Source organism: Lontra canadensis, unplaced genomic scaffold (assembly GCF_010015895.1).
Source record: "Lontra canadensis isolate GAN:19392208 unplaced genomic scaffold, GSC_riverotter_1.0 scaffold30, whole genome shotgun sequence".
NCBI classification, from domain to species: domain Eukaryota; kingdom Metazoa; phylum Chordata; class Mammalia; order Carnivora; family Mustelidae; genus Lontra; species Lontra canadensis.
Window position 1 is genome coordinate 2547817 of NW_022631024.1, and position 14256 is coordinate 2562072.

Here is a 14256-nt window from a genome sequence, read left to right on the forward strand (position 1 = left end):
AGTTTTACTTTGCATTTCCCTAATGGCTAACAATGTTGAACAGCTTTTCATGCACTTTTTTTTGCCATCTGTAAACTCTTTGGTGATACAGACATTCATTTTGGCTGCTAAAAGTTACTTCTCACTTTCTTCTAGATTCTCAGTGGATTCCAAAGCAGAAGGTAAAGAGGCTACAGATAAATGATGAGTTATTGCATTTGAGGGCCAACTATGTGCAAGGTAGCATTCTAGATACTGGGTTCTGAGTACTTTATAGCAGTGACAAGAGCAGACAATAATTGGTATCATCATGAATCTTATATTCTAGTGGATTGAAATGGCCAGCAAATAGGATAAATTAAGTGTGTAGGGAGATAGGCAGTTAGTTTAGTTACATCTTAACACAGGATGGTCAGAAAAGCCCACCTTTGCTAAGAGGAGGTGCTTGAATGAAGACCTCAGGTGAGGGAAGCCGTGGGTGTCTGGGATCAGACTGCTCCTGGCTTTGAAGCAGCTGTGTTGCAGGAGCATTGGGATGGCTAGGAAGGCTGGAGCAATGAGGAGAAGGAGACCAGGAGCAATGAGGTCAGAGGAGTATTGGAGGAAGCTGGCCATGCAGGGCTTCTGGGCATGGGTAGGACTTGGCTTCTCATTCCGTGTGGTGGGGAGGTTCTGGCACATGTAGGGTAGAGGAGTTGCAGGTTCTAATTCTGCTTCATAAGGATCATCCAGGCTGCTGTGCTGAGAGTAGCCCAAAGGGAGGGTGGAATCAAGAAGACCAGTTTGGAAACTACCACAATCCTCCAAGTGAGGCAATATGGTAGACTGGACGAGTTGGTGACAGTGAGGGTGACAAGAAATGGTGGGCTTCAGAAATATTTTGAAGTAGCGCAGACATAATCTCTCTCTCTCTCTTTTTTTTTTTTTTAAGATTTTATTTATTTGACACACAGAGAGCTTAAGCAGGGGGAGCAACAGGCAGAGGGAGAAGCAGACACTCCACTGAGGGGGATCCAATCCCAGGACCCTGGGATCATGACCTGAGCCAAAGACAGAGGCTTAATCTACTGAGCCACCCAGGTGCCCGGAGCAGACGTAATTTCTTATCCAGTTGGATGTCAGGTGAGAGAGAAAGAGAAGAGAAGAGTCTGGGTCCAAGGTTCTTGGTTGGAGCCTTAGAAGGATGGAGATGCCATTAGGGAAGGAAGGAAGGAAGGAAGGAAGGAAGGAAGGAAGGAAGGAAGGAAGGAAAGAAGGAAGGAAGCTTGAGAGCTCAGATCAAGATGTGCACCATTGAAGGTGACTTTTAGACAACCAAGCATAAGTGACGTTACAAGAAGGCAGTGAACGATGAGTCTGGGGTCTCAGGCAGAGGTGTGGGTGCAAAATTAATTTGAGAATCTCACATGGCACAGCACCTATCACACAGAGCTCCAAAGTGAATGCTCCTCTCTATCACAGATCCTTCGTTTCTTCACTCAAAATCTTTGGTGTCAGGTTTTGGAAAAGCATTAAGTTGAGCTTTATGATATCACCATTATCTGACCAGTTTTGACCTGAAATAATAATAATTTCATATGGTTCACTTTAATAATCCCCTCCATTTGCCTTATATTACATAATACTCTTAGTGGGGTTTGAAACAGTGTCCTATAACTGAACACAGAAATATTTCTGCAGCCCAACACGTTCATGATAAGTCAGACAGGTAAGAACTCCCCCCCCCCCGCCCCACACACGTGTGAACCCTTTCTACTTAGCTTTTGCTGCCAAGTGCATTATAACAGCTTTCAGGTTTTTAGGGCTTTTTGGGTTTTGGATTTGTGGCATCCAGAGAGCTGAAATAGGCCAATGAGTGGAAGGTACTGAGAAGCATGCTTTTGCTCAATTTTAAGACTCTGTCAATGTTATTCAATGACTCCTCATTCTGTTTCCAGAGGTGGGACCTGAACAACCCTGTACTGGGGATATTTTAGAGGAAACTCAATTACTGGAGAGATTGTTAAAATTAAGGTCTTTTTCAGCTCTTGATCTCACTGAGACAGAAATGACTCTAAATCATTTCTGGCCTCATTCTCCCCATCTATAAAATGGGACCAAGGAGCCGAATTTTGATTGCTGAAGATACTGCTGCCATTGATGTTTTCAGGGTCTCTATGCTTCTCAATCCACTCATTGTTCTTCCCACCTATCTCTATATATCCTTGTTTGCTTAGTAACCCCCTTTCCAGACTGTGCCATGTGGCAGTTTTCCCAGGACGTGCAATGAATAGCTAGTATGGGCAGCTGGGTGGGGAGGCAGGCGTTTTCCCCGTTGCTTCCCAAATTGGGAAAAATGGTTATTTTTTTTGGTAATGACTTCTGGACATCCAAGCGTGTTTGGACTTGTGCAATATCCGCATGCTTCCGGCAAGAGGGCTAATCTAGGCCACAATTCCACCTTCCTGGAATGGTGTAGATGGTGGCAGGGCCTCCCCTTTCTGGTTCTTTTGGCAGATGAGCTATTTGATGAAAGACTTTCCAATGACTGACCCACGCCTTCTAAGGGACAACTTAAATAAGGCAACTATTTTGAATGGAAACCTTTCTAAAATATAATTCACAACCTTAACACAACTTTTCTTCCTGATTATAAAAGTAAAATATTTTGACTTTAGGAACCAAAAATAAAAAGGTTGGGGTGGGGGAGGAAAACAATTACCCACGGTCCCCCTTGCCAAAGGGTCAGATGGTCAGTCTTTTAGAATTTGTGAACTGAGGGGCAAAATTGAAGTTTTCATATAGGTGTTTATAGAACCATTTGTAGGTAGAAACCGTTCTTAGTGTGGAGACTGTACAGAAGCAGGACTGGCTGGTTTTCACCTGTGGGCAGTAATTTTCTGACCTCTGGGCTATACTGTCTAGAAACTGGTAGTCACCTTTTGGAGTATTTCCCTCCAATTTAGTTTTCTATGCATTTCTTTCTTGTTTTTAAACAAGGGCTCACCTTGTATATCCCATTTTGATTTCCGTGTATCTCACCGAATGGCAGCATTCCAGGAATAAATTTGTTTAGTGCTGTGTAGACCTTCTCTCAAACGGAAGTTCTTTTGGCAGAGTCCATTTCATTCACTCAGAATTCCAAAATGACAGTTCATTTTAACAACTCCCACTTAAAGTGCGTTTGGATTATTTCCAAAGTGACAGAGCAAGAGAGCGAGAGAGAGAGAGCATGAGTCCAAGTGGTGGTGAGGGGTGAGGAGAAACAGGCTCTCTACTGAGCAGAGAATTCGGGGCTAGATCCCAGGACCTCGAGATCATGACCTGAGCTAAAGGCAGATGCTCAAACGACTGAGCCACCCAGGTGCCCCAATATCCTGTCTTTCATTTTATGTTGTGGGTTCATAGGTATTTATAATGTTACAATTAACTAGTGATATAAAAAGCAGGCCAAGCACGGGCCATGACAATGGTGTGATCCAAGGATGATGACAGTCCCAGATCTGTCCTTCTGAGACCCAAAACCAGACAAGAAACAAGAGTCAGTGGGTGCTGTGTGTGGTCCTGATAAGAACTTCTGACAAACCATGTGGACGAGTGTTAGTTAAATAGATTTCAGGGTGTCTGTTTTGTCTGTTTCACAGAGGGAAGTTTTTATTTATTTACTTATTTTTTAATGTTCCTGATTCTGGTCCAGGCAGCCTGTATTGCCAGATAAATTAGGTCTTGAATCAGATCCCGCTGTTAGAGCCCATATGCATTCCCTTAAAAGGGCCTGAAGTTAGGGTTGTGCACTTTTTGATCATTTGGTTGTGGGAAGAAGTTAGAGGGAGCCCTGTCTCTAGAGAGATGGCATACTCCAGCTGAGAGCAGAGTGCTCAGGTGGACAGAGGGTTGGCAAAGGTCCAAGAGTGAAGCAAGGGACTTCAGAGGCAGAAAGACATACCAGATAGTGACACCTTGCCTGCAGGTTTGGAGCGAGCAAAATGGAGCCAGAGAAGTCTTGGCCAGGCCAAACCACCACCCTGTCTCTTGCGCTCTTCCTCTGGCCTTCACGTTATTACTTAGTTTCAACCGAGACTGCTGCTAGGTTGTGAAGCCTGGTTGTGAATGTAGGCCTTCCCTCACTCCCTAGGTACTTGGTGGCCTCAGCTGAGGCAGAAACTGAAGATATAGACGTGACCCAGATCTGAGTCAGAAGACCCTGATTATTTTGTCCATGGTTGTAGCCCTACCTCTCAACATAGACAGTATTGGCTCTCAGCGCTTGGTTGAGTCAAGCGGTTCTTAAACTAGAGGGGCAGAGGGCTAAGCTTTGAAGTGGCATTCCTAGCAACAGCCCCAGGTCAAGGTAGAGCTCCCTCCTCTCTGCGTGTCCAGCCCACATCTCAATTAGTGAAGTCTTATCACATTGCATTGTCATGATTTATTTATACAGCTCTCCCACCCAGTAGCCAGGAAACAATGCAAGGGTAGAGACTCTATCTTTTTCACTGCCAAGTCTCCCAAATTCAGGGCATGAAGTGGATGCTAAATGAAGGTTTGGGGGAACACCGCACGACTCATCACACCTTGTTTTCGGTGCCCAGTGAGTGAGACTCAAAGTGGAGACAGATGATCATGGTTCAGAGGGGTCCAGGAGATCCCAGAGAGGAGGGAGTGCTGATGTTTGGGGTTTGAGTGGGTGTCATGGATAGAGAAGGGAGGATGGAGGTGGGGAGGGATTCTATTCAAAGTAAATAACAACCGACTGCATGTCCCCTGACTCATCAGAGTGGACTGGTGGCAAGAAGTCTGTATTGCTGTCCCTGGTTAGGTCAGCCTGGAAGATGAGAAGGGACCTGGGGTTTGGGTGAAGAGATAGGATGGGAATAAATGTTGCGTGGTCACCGTCTTTACTCTAGCTCTGCATCAGGAGCTTTCTGTACGTGGTCTTACTTGATTCTCATGCACCTGTGGCAGGTAGGCTTAGAATTCCAATGTCTGAGAGTAAGAAACAGACAACAGAGGAGTGATACAACGTGCTCAGAACTACCCAAAAAGGGAGCAGAAGAGCGAAAGCTAAGTTGAACCCAGACCTCCACATTTCTGGGTCTGTGCTCTGTTTTCTCTGCCCTCCTGTCAGACTGCCAGCCATAGAGGGTGTGGCCAGTGGAGGTCAGGGCAAGAGCCTAGGCGGGAGGCGGGAGCTGAGGAAGGCACCCAGGGGACTTCATGGGAGAAGAGGAGGAATGAGGGTGAGGCAGAGGGCTGGGCAGCTCCCCAGGCCAGGGTGGGAGTCCCTGGCCGGGAACATTCTACTCGGAGTCTTTAAACCTCCACCCTTTGTACCCAATAAAGTTCACAGTGGCCACACCCTTGTCATGGCCTTTCTGGGGAATGTTTCTGGAGCTAGACAGAGGGCTCAGGCGGGGAAGGAGGGCAAGGCACTCTCCTGGAACCAGGGCCAGATTTTGGAACCGGATTTTCGAATTTAGAAGGGAGAAGTTGAGCACAAGATTTCAGCTGGAAACCTGGAGGCTGGAGATGAATAATGCCTGACTTGGGGAGGAGCTCCACTCTAGAGGTGAAAAGGAAGTGGTTATAAAGAATCAGAGACTAACGACGTGGCTGAGCAAGTCGGTGCTTTTAGTACCAGCTGTGGTGAGGACTGGTTTCATGGGGGCCATTTTTCATCCCAAACATCTGAGTGGTCCATTGATGGAGGCAACGCATGCTGCAGAGGGAAAGTGGGGAGGCTGGGAAAGAGGTTGAGATGTATAGACACAGGGACACAGAGATGGAGGCAGAAATACACAAAGATAAAGGAAAAACACAAAGACAGAGACACAGAGGGATAACACCCTGGAGATCCATGGAAACCAGGGTGGTGAGAGAAAGAGGGAGATAGAGAGAAAGGGACAAAGAGAGGAAGGGGGACAGTGACATAAACACCCAATGGGTAGCTGTGTCTGGTGGAGAAAATACATGTGAGTTCCCTGAGAAGGACTGCATCTGGGCCCTTTTGGCCTCCCTGGGAGCATGTGTTCTTTGGCTTAGCTGAGGTACTGGCCTGTGCTAAGTTTCTGTGTTTTCCTGATTGGCAGGTGGAAACTCTAGGGTAAAAAGTCACCTACGGCATAGATTTTCCCTATAATCACAGCATCACAGCCCTCCTCCTGTCCTCCCCTCCCAGACACCTGCTTGCTCCTCTGTAGTTACAGCCAATGACCAACTGCTCAGTACTGACCCTCAGAACATTCTTCCTTGGGCTGGGCTACCTCCCTGTGTCTTCCAGTTTGGGAGAAATGCACTAGCAAATCCAGTGCTATTTTTCTGCTTAGCTCTTCAGGTTGTTGATGACAATGACCGTGTTCCCTCTGCATTCTCTCTTCTTCAGGATCACTTGCAGTTCCTTCACTGGTATTAGCGGCAGCACGGGCTAATTTATGATGTAGTAACAGAAAATCCCAGGATCTCAGGGGCTCTCAGGACCAAAGGTTGAGTTCTTGTGTTAAAGAAAAAATAGTATTCTAACATTAAAGAGAGAATTATTCAGGGGCACCTGGGTGGCTCAGTGGGTTAAGCCTCTGCCAGGTCACAGTCTCAGAGTCCTGGGATCGAGCCCTGCATCAGGCTCTCTGCTCAGCAGGGGGGAGTCTGCTTCCCCCTCTCTATCTGCCTGCCTCTGCCTACTTGTGATCTCTCTCTCTGTCAAATAAATACATAAAATCTTAAAAAAAGAGGGAGAGAATTATTCAGGACCCTTGCTAAAGAATGGTAAGGCAGACTTTATTGAAAGGGAGCTATCACGGTGGGTGTAGGGACCGCTTCGATGGGGCCTGGTAGACATTGCACTTGGCTCTGAGGTCAGCTGGGCAAGTGGAAAATCTGTAGCTAAGGAGTAGGGTACGGATCACCAGATGGAATATTACCGAGAAGAAATATCGGGAATAAGGGGGATTTTGGCTAGACTGACCCAACAGGATTCTTACTGAAGGCAGGCCAGGGTGAGCAGACGTGACCTGGGAGAGGATGGAGGATGAAGAACCTGACTGGATATCTAGAGTGATCAGATACAGGGGAAGGAAGATTCTGGCTAGACTGACTTGGCAGGTTTTAGCTAAGATGGGGTAGTGCAGAGACAAACACCAGAGCTCCAAAGTCAGAGCCTAGTTGAGAAGAGTTCACAGAACCCTGAGTAGATTTTGGCCAAAAAGAGAGACCCTTGTTTACTTGCCACTTGCGTACTCTGTATATTTGCTGTAGGCTGGGACCACTGCTCTGATTCCCATTCACCCCAAGACCCAGGCTGAGCAAGCAGCCTCTACCTAAAACATGGCTGACCCGTGGTAGTCAAAGAAAGAGGATGTGGGTCTCCATGCACTGGTCTTGGAAGCTTCTACCAGAAGTGACACACGTCACCTTCAATCATATTGCATTGACCAGAGTCTTATGTCCAAGAGGTGGGCATGGGAACTCTGCACCCAAAAAGGGGCAGCAAATATTTGTGAACAATGACACAACCCATAAGAACTGGCTTCTCCTACTATTGTCTCTAGCTCTCTCACTAAGCTAGTCCTTTATCTGTGATTTATTGATATTCCTTCCAGTGTCTGAGAGCCAGTACTAGACAAGAAAGTTGAGGAAAGTGATGCTCCTGGGGGCACCAGGTGACTGTCCCCACGAATGGTTCTCCTCTGTATTATAGCTACAGTTTGCCAAGACCACAAAAGAGAGAGAGGGAGAGGAAACACACTTGCACTGTGATCTTTCTACCAGGGTTTTACTGGGTATTTATCCCCTGATGCCTTTTAAAAATCTTGTCTTTCATTGCTTGGGATCTAGAAGCAATCGGCTCATCTGCAGCTCCAAAAAGGAAAAGGGAAACCTATCTTCATTGGACTTTGAATAAGTGAGAAATAAACCTTTAGGGTGTGATCTACCAAAATTTTAGAATTTGTCTGTTTTGAGAACTATTGTTCATTATTTTGATGCAGAGATTGGGACAAGAGGTGGAGTGCTCCAAAACAAGAACATCAAATATATGATGTTAGTAGAGTGACCAGGAGACAGGTGATGGGAAATTGCACTTGGCACTGAAAGATGGAGGCCAAGGCATGTAGTGGCAGAGGCATTTGCACGGTTTCTGCCTGCAACAGCTTGAAAGGTAGGTTCTGTCTTCATGAAATTCACCATCCCATGGGGGAAGAGGTAGGAAAATTGGAGATAGGAGAATGGTAGGTATTTGGTAATGTATTAGATTCCTGTCTCACGTTGAGGTCTTTTATCCATTTTGAGTTTATCTTTGTGTACGGTGTAAGAGAATGGTCAAGTTTCATTCTTCTACACATAGCTCTTCAGTTTTCCCAGCACCATTTATTGAAGAGACTGTCTCTTTTCCACTATATATTTTTTTCCTGTTTTGTCGAAGATTATTTGCCCATAGAGTTGAGGGTCCATATGGAGGGTCCATATCTCTACTCTGTTCCACTGGTCTATGTGTCTGTTTTTATGCCAGTACCATGCTGTCTTGGTGATCACAGCTTTAGGCTGGGACCACTGCTCTGATTCCCATTCACCCCAAGACCCAGGCTGAGCAAGCAGCCTCTACCTAAAACATGGCTGACCCGTGGTAGTCAAAGAAAGAGGATGTGGGTCTCCATGCACTGGTCTTGGAAGCTTCTACCAGAAGTGACACACGTCACCTTCAATCATATTGAAAAATAGTAAAGCTTGAAATCAGGTAACGTGATGCCCCCAGTTTTATTTTTGTTTTTCAACATTTCCTTAGCGATTCGGGGTCTCTTCTGATTCCATACAAATTTTTGGATTATTTGCTCCAGCTCTTTGAAAAATACCGGTGGAATTTTGATCGGAATGGCATTAGAAGTATAGATGGCTCTAGGCAGTATAGACGTTTTAACAATGTTTATTCTTCCGATCCAAGAGCATGGAATGGCCTTCCATCTTTTTGTGTCTTCTTCAATTTCTTTCATGAGTGTTCTGTAGTACTCGTATTAGGGGTGTGAGATAAGCTCGGGGAATTATTAGGGGGATTGTAAACAGAAGTTACGTATAACAGAGAGAGTCCATAAATGTGAGCCCTTGAATTTGAAATAGCATACTGCTTTAGATACTACACAATAAGGGATGGGATTCACAAAGGATTTAAGTGGCAACGGCCTGTTAGAACCTCTCAGTTGGAAAAACGGTGACTCAGAGCACAGAGCAAATGAAAAGAACAGATTCTTCTTTGATTTTCTCCCATATAGCCTGCTGGCAGATGCCATTAGCTTAAGAGAACAAGAAGTAAGGAAGTGAAAAATCAAGGAAAAAGAGAGTTGAGAAGTGAATCTTAAAGGGAACTTTGCTGGCAGTTACTGAAAATAGATTAGAAATCTGTTATGCTATGGAGTGAAACAATGCAAAAGACACCATGAGTCTGTCTAGGAAATCTTTGAGTCTCGGAGCACTCTTGGGATGCCCACTTCCAGGAATAGAAAGTAGACTAAGGAAACCATGCCCAAGGAGGGGTGTAATATCGGATACCCACTTCATATGAGTCCAGGGAAGGTCATGGCTCCCAAAGGATGGACCCAGTGCTCATAAGAATCATGGACAAGCATGAGCTACCCTGAGAAGATATTCACAGTCCCTCACCCAGAGCAGGAGCCTTCCTGAAGTCTGCCTGGCAGGATTTGTGTATTCCCCATTCTTTCTAAGCAGGTGTGTTGACTGTGGCTGTCCTGTCTTTGATGTGTGGTGTGTGTGTTGGGGGGTAAGGATTGCTGGGAGAGAAGGCTATATAATTTGCCTTTTCAATCAGAGGTCTAGGATAGTGATTTTCAACTGGGGGACATCTGGCCAAAGATAGAGGCAGTTTTGGTTGTCACAACTGGGGACAGTGGTGTTACTGGTAACTTGTGAGTCCCAGGGGTACTGCTAAACATTTTACAAGGCATAGGACAGCTCTCGGCAATAAAGGATTGCCCATTTTCAAATGTCCATATGACCAAGATTGAGAAACTCTGTTCTAAGGATTAAAGGTGTTAACATCCTAATCTAGTGGTAAGATTACAAGATATCACCTGGAAATCAGAGAGCCTGACACCGAGCTGGTGCTCATTCCTTCATTCAACATTAGTTGAGTGCCTTTAAAAGGAAGGGGTTGGCTGGGGTGCTGGTGTAGGGATGGGGATTTGTCAGTAAGTCATGCTATTGCTGCAACAGACAACCTCCCCATATCTCAGAGTCTCAAACAAAAAAAGCTCTTTTTCTCCTGAACAACTAATCTTATTTTTCCCTTATGGGCATTGTGGGATTGATTTTTGTCATTGGCTTGGCTACAAGGAAGCTTATTGTAAGAATTGTTCATTGCTGTTTGCTGACTTACCCTGGCTCATCTTCCTATCTGACTCTTGTTTGCCCATGACTCTGATCCCCTCCTTCCCCACCCCACCCCAATATTGTACTTTTGACCGTTGTCTCAAAATACCTTTGGGGAGGAAGGGAGCTATGGAATAATGAATGAATCAATGTCATTCTTGCTGAAAGGTGGCTGCTATGAAAGGGACATTGGGGAACCAGTTAAGTGTCCTTTTTCTTCTTTAAAAAGGAAAGTGGATCTTTAGGTCCTGGCTTGAAAATTTGCAGAATTGAAACTGATGTTTGGGCTTGGAATCTGCAAATAGATTTTCTTTTTCATTCTGCAGTTTTACTTACCCCTTTTAAGTTGCTATTTTAACAATCCAGAGTCTCATTTGCTTTAGCTGGCAAAGGAAGGAGACAAGAAAATCTATTCTCCAAGGTCTTTTGGGGAATCACTTCATGCAAATATCTTTGGCTCAGAAGGAAACTGCCCAGAGGTTAGGCCTCTGCCCGCCCTGGAGAAGGCAACTTTCCGAGTTGGTGTTTTTCCTTTTGCTTTCCTGTTTCCAAATACGAAACAGACAGGAGTCAGGAGACCAGCCACGACCTTGCTATGTGATCTCAGGCCCTTCATAACCCCTCTTGGATCTCTGGAAAGACAGCCCCTCTTGGTTCTTTGGCTGAGAACCCACCCAGATCCATGGTTCTCATCTTGGAGCAAAAGAAGGGACTATTCCAGTGAAAGGTGCTTTCTGGTGATTTGGGCTGAGTGGGATTTTAGTGACACTGAAATTATGTATTTGGAAGAAGCTTGCTCAGCTTCCTATAAACATGCAGGAGACAGTGGGTTTGGAGGCCCAGGTCAGGGTCTTGTTGGTGGCAGTCTTGAGAAATGGGTCAGTGTGGACCCAGCAGCCCCACTGCCCAACTGCCAGTCCCCACAGCATCCCTTGTTTGTGTAACTGTGGGTGAACCATGTTGTCTCCTTAGGCATTGGTGTCCTCATCATCCCCAGTGGGATGACAGCAATAAGACCATGTGTTATGCAGAGTCAATGACACAAGGCTCCTAAAGTGCTGGCTATGTTGTGTAACAGATATCCCTGATCCCTCCCTTTAACTGGGACACGCAAGGCTGGATTGGGTTGTGGCCACCAGGGGGACTGAGCCAGGATGCCCTCAACCAAGGCACCCCTCACTGGACCGTCCTTTCTCCTTTTGAAGAGGCTAGAAAGGAATTGTCCCAACACTGTCCCAAAACAGGATGGCAGGAAAGGTATGGGGACATTCTCACAGTGAAAATTCTAGACATCCAACTCTGTCGACAGTGCCTTCTGCATCTTCCTTCAATCCCTCTCCAGGACATGAGTCCCTTTCCCCTTCTGGTTTCAATTTTTTCTTTGGTGAAATGCACAAGTGAGATTAGATCATTCATAATTGAATGATTCCTCAACCTTAGCATTATTGATGTTATAGACGGGTAAGTCTTTGTCATCCTGTGCATTATAGAATATTTAGCAGCAGCCCTGGGCTCTAACCAGTAGAGGCCAGGAGCAGCTCTCCTCCAAGTTGTGACAACCAAAATGCTTCCAGACATTGCCGTCCTGGGGGTGGGGAGAGCAAAATCGCCGTGGGTGAGAACTATTGACCTAAGAGTACTTAAGCACAATAATGATAATCACATTTATTGAGTACTTTTTAATGTTAGCCACAGCGCTAAGAGATTCCCATATAAATATCCAAAGGATGTGCATGTCTTCTGCTTTGCAAATGGGGATGTTGAGATACTAAAAAATGATGAAGCTGGGATTTGAACCCATGTTTTCCCAACATCAGAGCCTGTAATGCCTCACTGCTTTAAAGGTTTCTAAATACAAGGGGGTCTTTTGAACAGCAAACAATACGGTTGATTTAATGAGAACACAGGACTCCAAAACAAGCAGACCTGTTTGGAATGTCAACTCCACAATGATGAACTGGTCACTGTGTCCTCCTGAGCATCATTTCTGCATTGTTAAATTGAAGGTAATACCAACGTTGTAAGTTGCTGGAGGTCAAAATGAGGTAGAGAGATGCTTGGCACACCAGGTCCTTCTCTGGCTAAATAATGCGTTGGACAACACGAAGAACACTGCTGACATGCCTTTCATTCCTTCCCCTCAGCCCTGGGTGTGGCGTAGTGCTCCTGGGGTAGATGGAAACCTCATACCACAGTGTATCACCTCATCCATGTCCCATACTGTCCGGGTGTCTGGGGATTTCTTTAAAGCTTCAGACCAACAGAGAGAGTGGTTGGTGGGAAAATCCACAGTCAGTACAACCAGAACTGAAACATGTTGCCCCTAATTGGCTCCACACTCTGTCCCCTTTCTTAGTGACCCCAGTCACCCAAGCTGGGTGTCTGGGAGTCATTCTTGACTTCTCCCTCCTCACTTCCCACAGCCAAGAGGTAGCCAGGAGCCCACCATTACACTCACCATGCATTTGTTTGTTTCTCTTCCTCTCTCTGCCTTGCCCTGGGCCAGTCACCATACCGCTTCCCTGGGTGCCAAAAGATGCTCTCTGCTTCCACTCTTGACCTTCACAGTCCATCCAGACAGGGAGGCCAGAATGATCCTTCTCAGCTGTGCCTCTGACCAGGTCTCTACGTCCTCCTTCCCAGAAGAAAGCCCTGTTCCTTAACCGGCCCTGGAGCATTTCTCATCTGGGCTCCAGCTTCTCTTCATCCTCACCTTGGGCTTCTCTTCCCTTCTTTTTCTTGGTTTTTGCCATACTGAACCACTCAGAATTTCTGGAAGGCAATCCCCATGCTCTCCCTTCTCTTAACCATCTGAATATGTTTTCGCCTGGTTTCGAACACTGCCACTTTGACTCTGGCCTTGGTAACTCTAGCCAGCCTCAGCTTAGAGTTCACTCTCCCCCCCTGGGAAACTTCTCTCATCCCTAACCCTGATCAAGCATCTTCTGGAGCTTCCCACTAAGGCAGTTACTCTGCTGTACTGTGAGCATCTGTGGACAGGTCCGCCTCTCCCACTAGAATATGATTTCTTTCTTTTTTTTTTTTTTTTTTTTTAAGGGCAGCAAATGTGTCTTTTTCTGCAACCCCCAGTCAGTGCCCAGCATGGACCTTGTTACACTAGGTGTTTGTAGCACCAATGAATGATATGCTGTGTTGCCTCAATCAGAGAGTAGATGTGAGATAGTGTGAAGAAACCAAGGCAGTGACTTAGAGAAACTGACGTATGAACAGTCCATGGCCAGTCCTGAAACCGGCTCGGGCTCATCTTTCCATCTTGAATCTCTAGGAATTCAACAGGAAGATGATCTGATTCAGTAGAAATGTGGCTCAAGGTGACTTTATCTTTGACATTAAGGTAGAGAAGAGACCATCTCTGCACCTAACAAGGAGCCTATATTGTTTGTGATATAAATGTCCAATGAAGAGAGTCAAAGAACCAGGAGCTGTATGACCTGCACATCTCTTTTAGCTTAGCCATTAGGTAACTTATTAAGGAGGTTTCCTGATGATGTAACTTGAAAAGCCAGCTGAGCCTTTGGTGGGCACTAGAGCAGGATTTCTCCACCATGGCATTACTGGTGTTTTGGGCCAGGGACATCTTTGTTGTGGGCATTACTCTGTGTATGTTTGGGCGTTTTGCAGCACCCCTGGCTTCTACTCACTTCAACTATGAGCAGTACTCCTCTCACCTAAACTGGGACAACAGAAGTGTCTCCAGACATTGCCAGATGTTCCCTGTTAGGACACAGTTGGCCAGGCGGAGAACCACTGCTTCAGAGGAATCAGAATTGGAGTCTCTCTGGTAAAGCTGAAGGAGCACTGGATGCGGGTGGGTTTGAAGTTCATCTCCAACTTGGCAATTGACAAAAGACATTTTTTTGGGTAAGTTCTCTATAAATTCAATTTCAGGATGTTTGACTTGGGGAAATC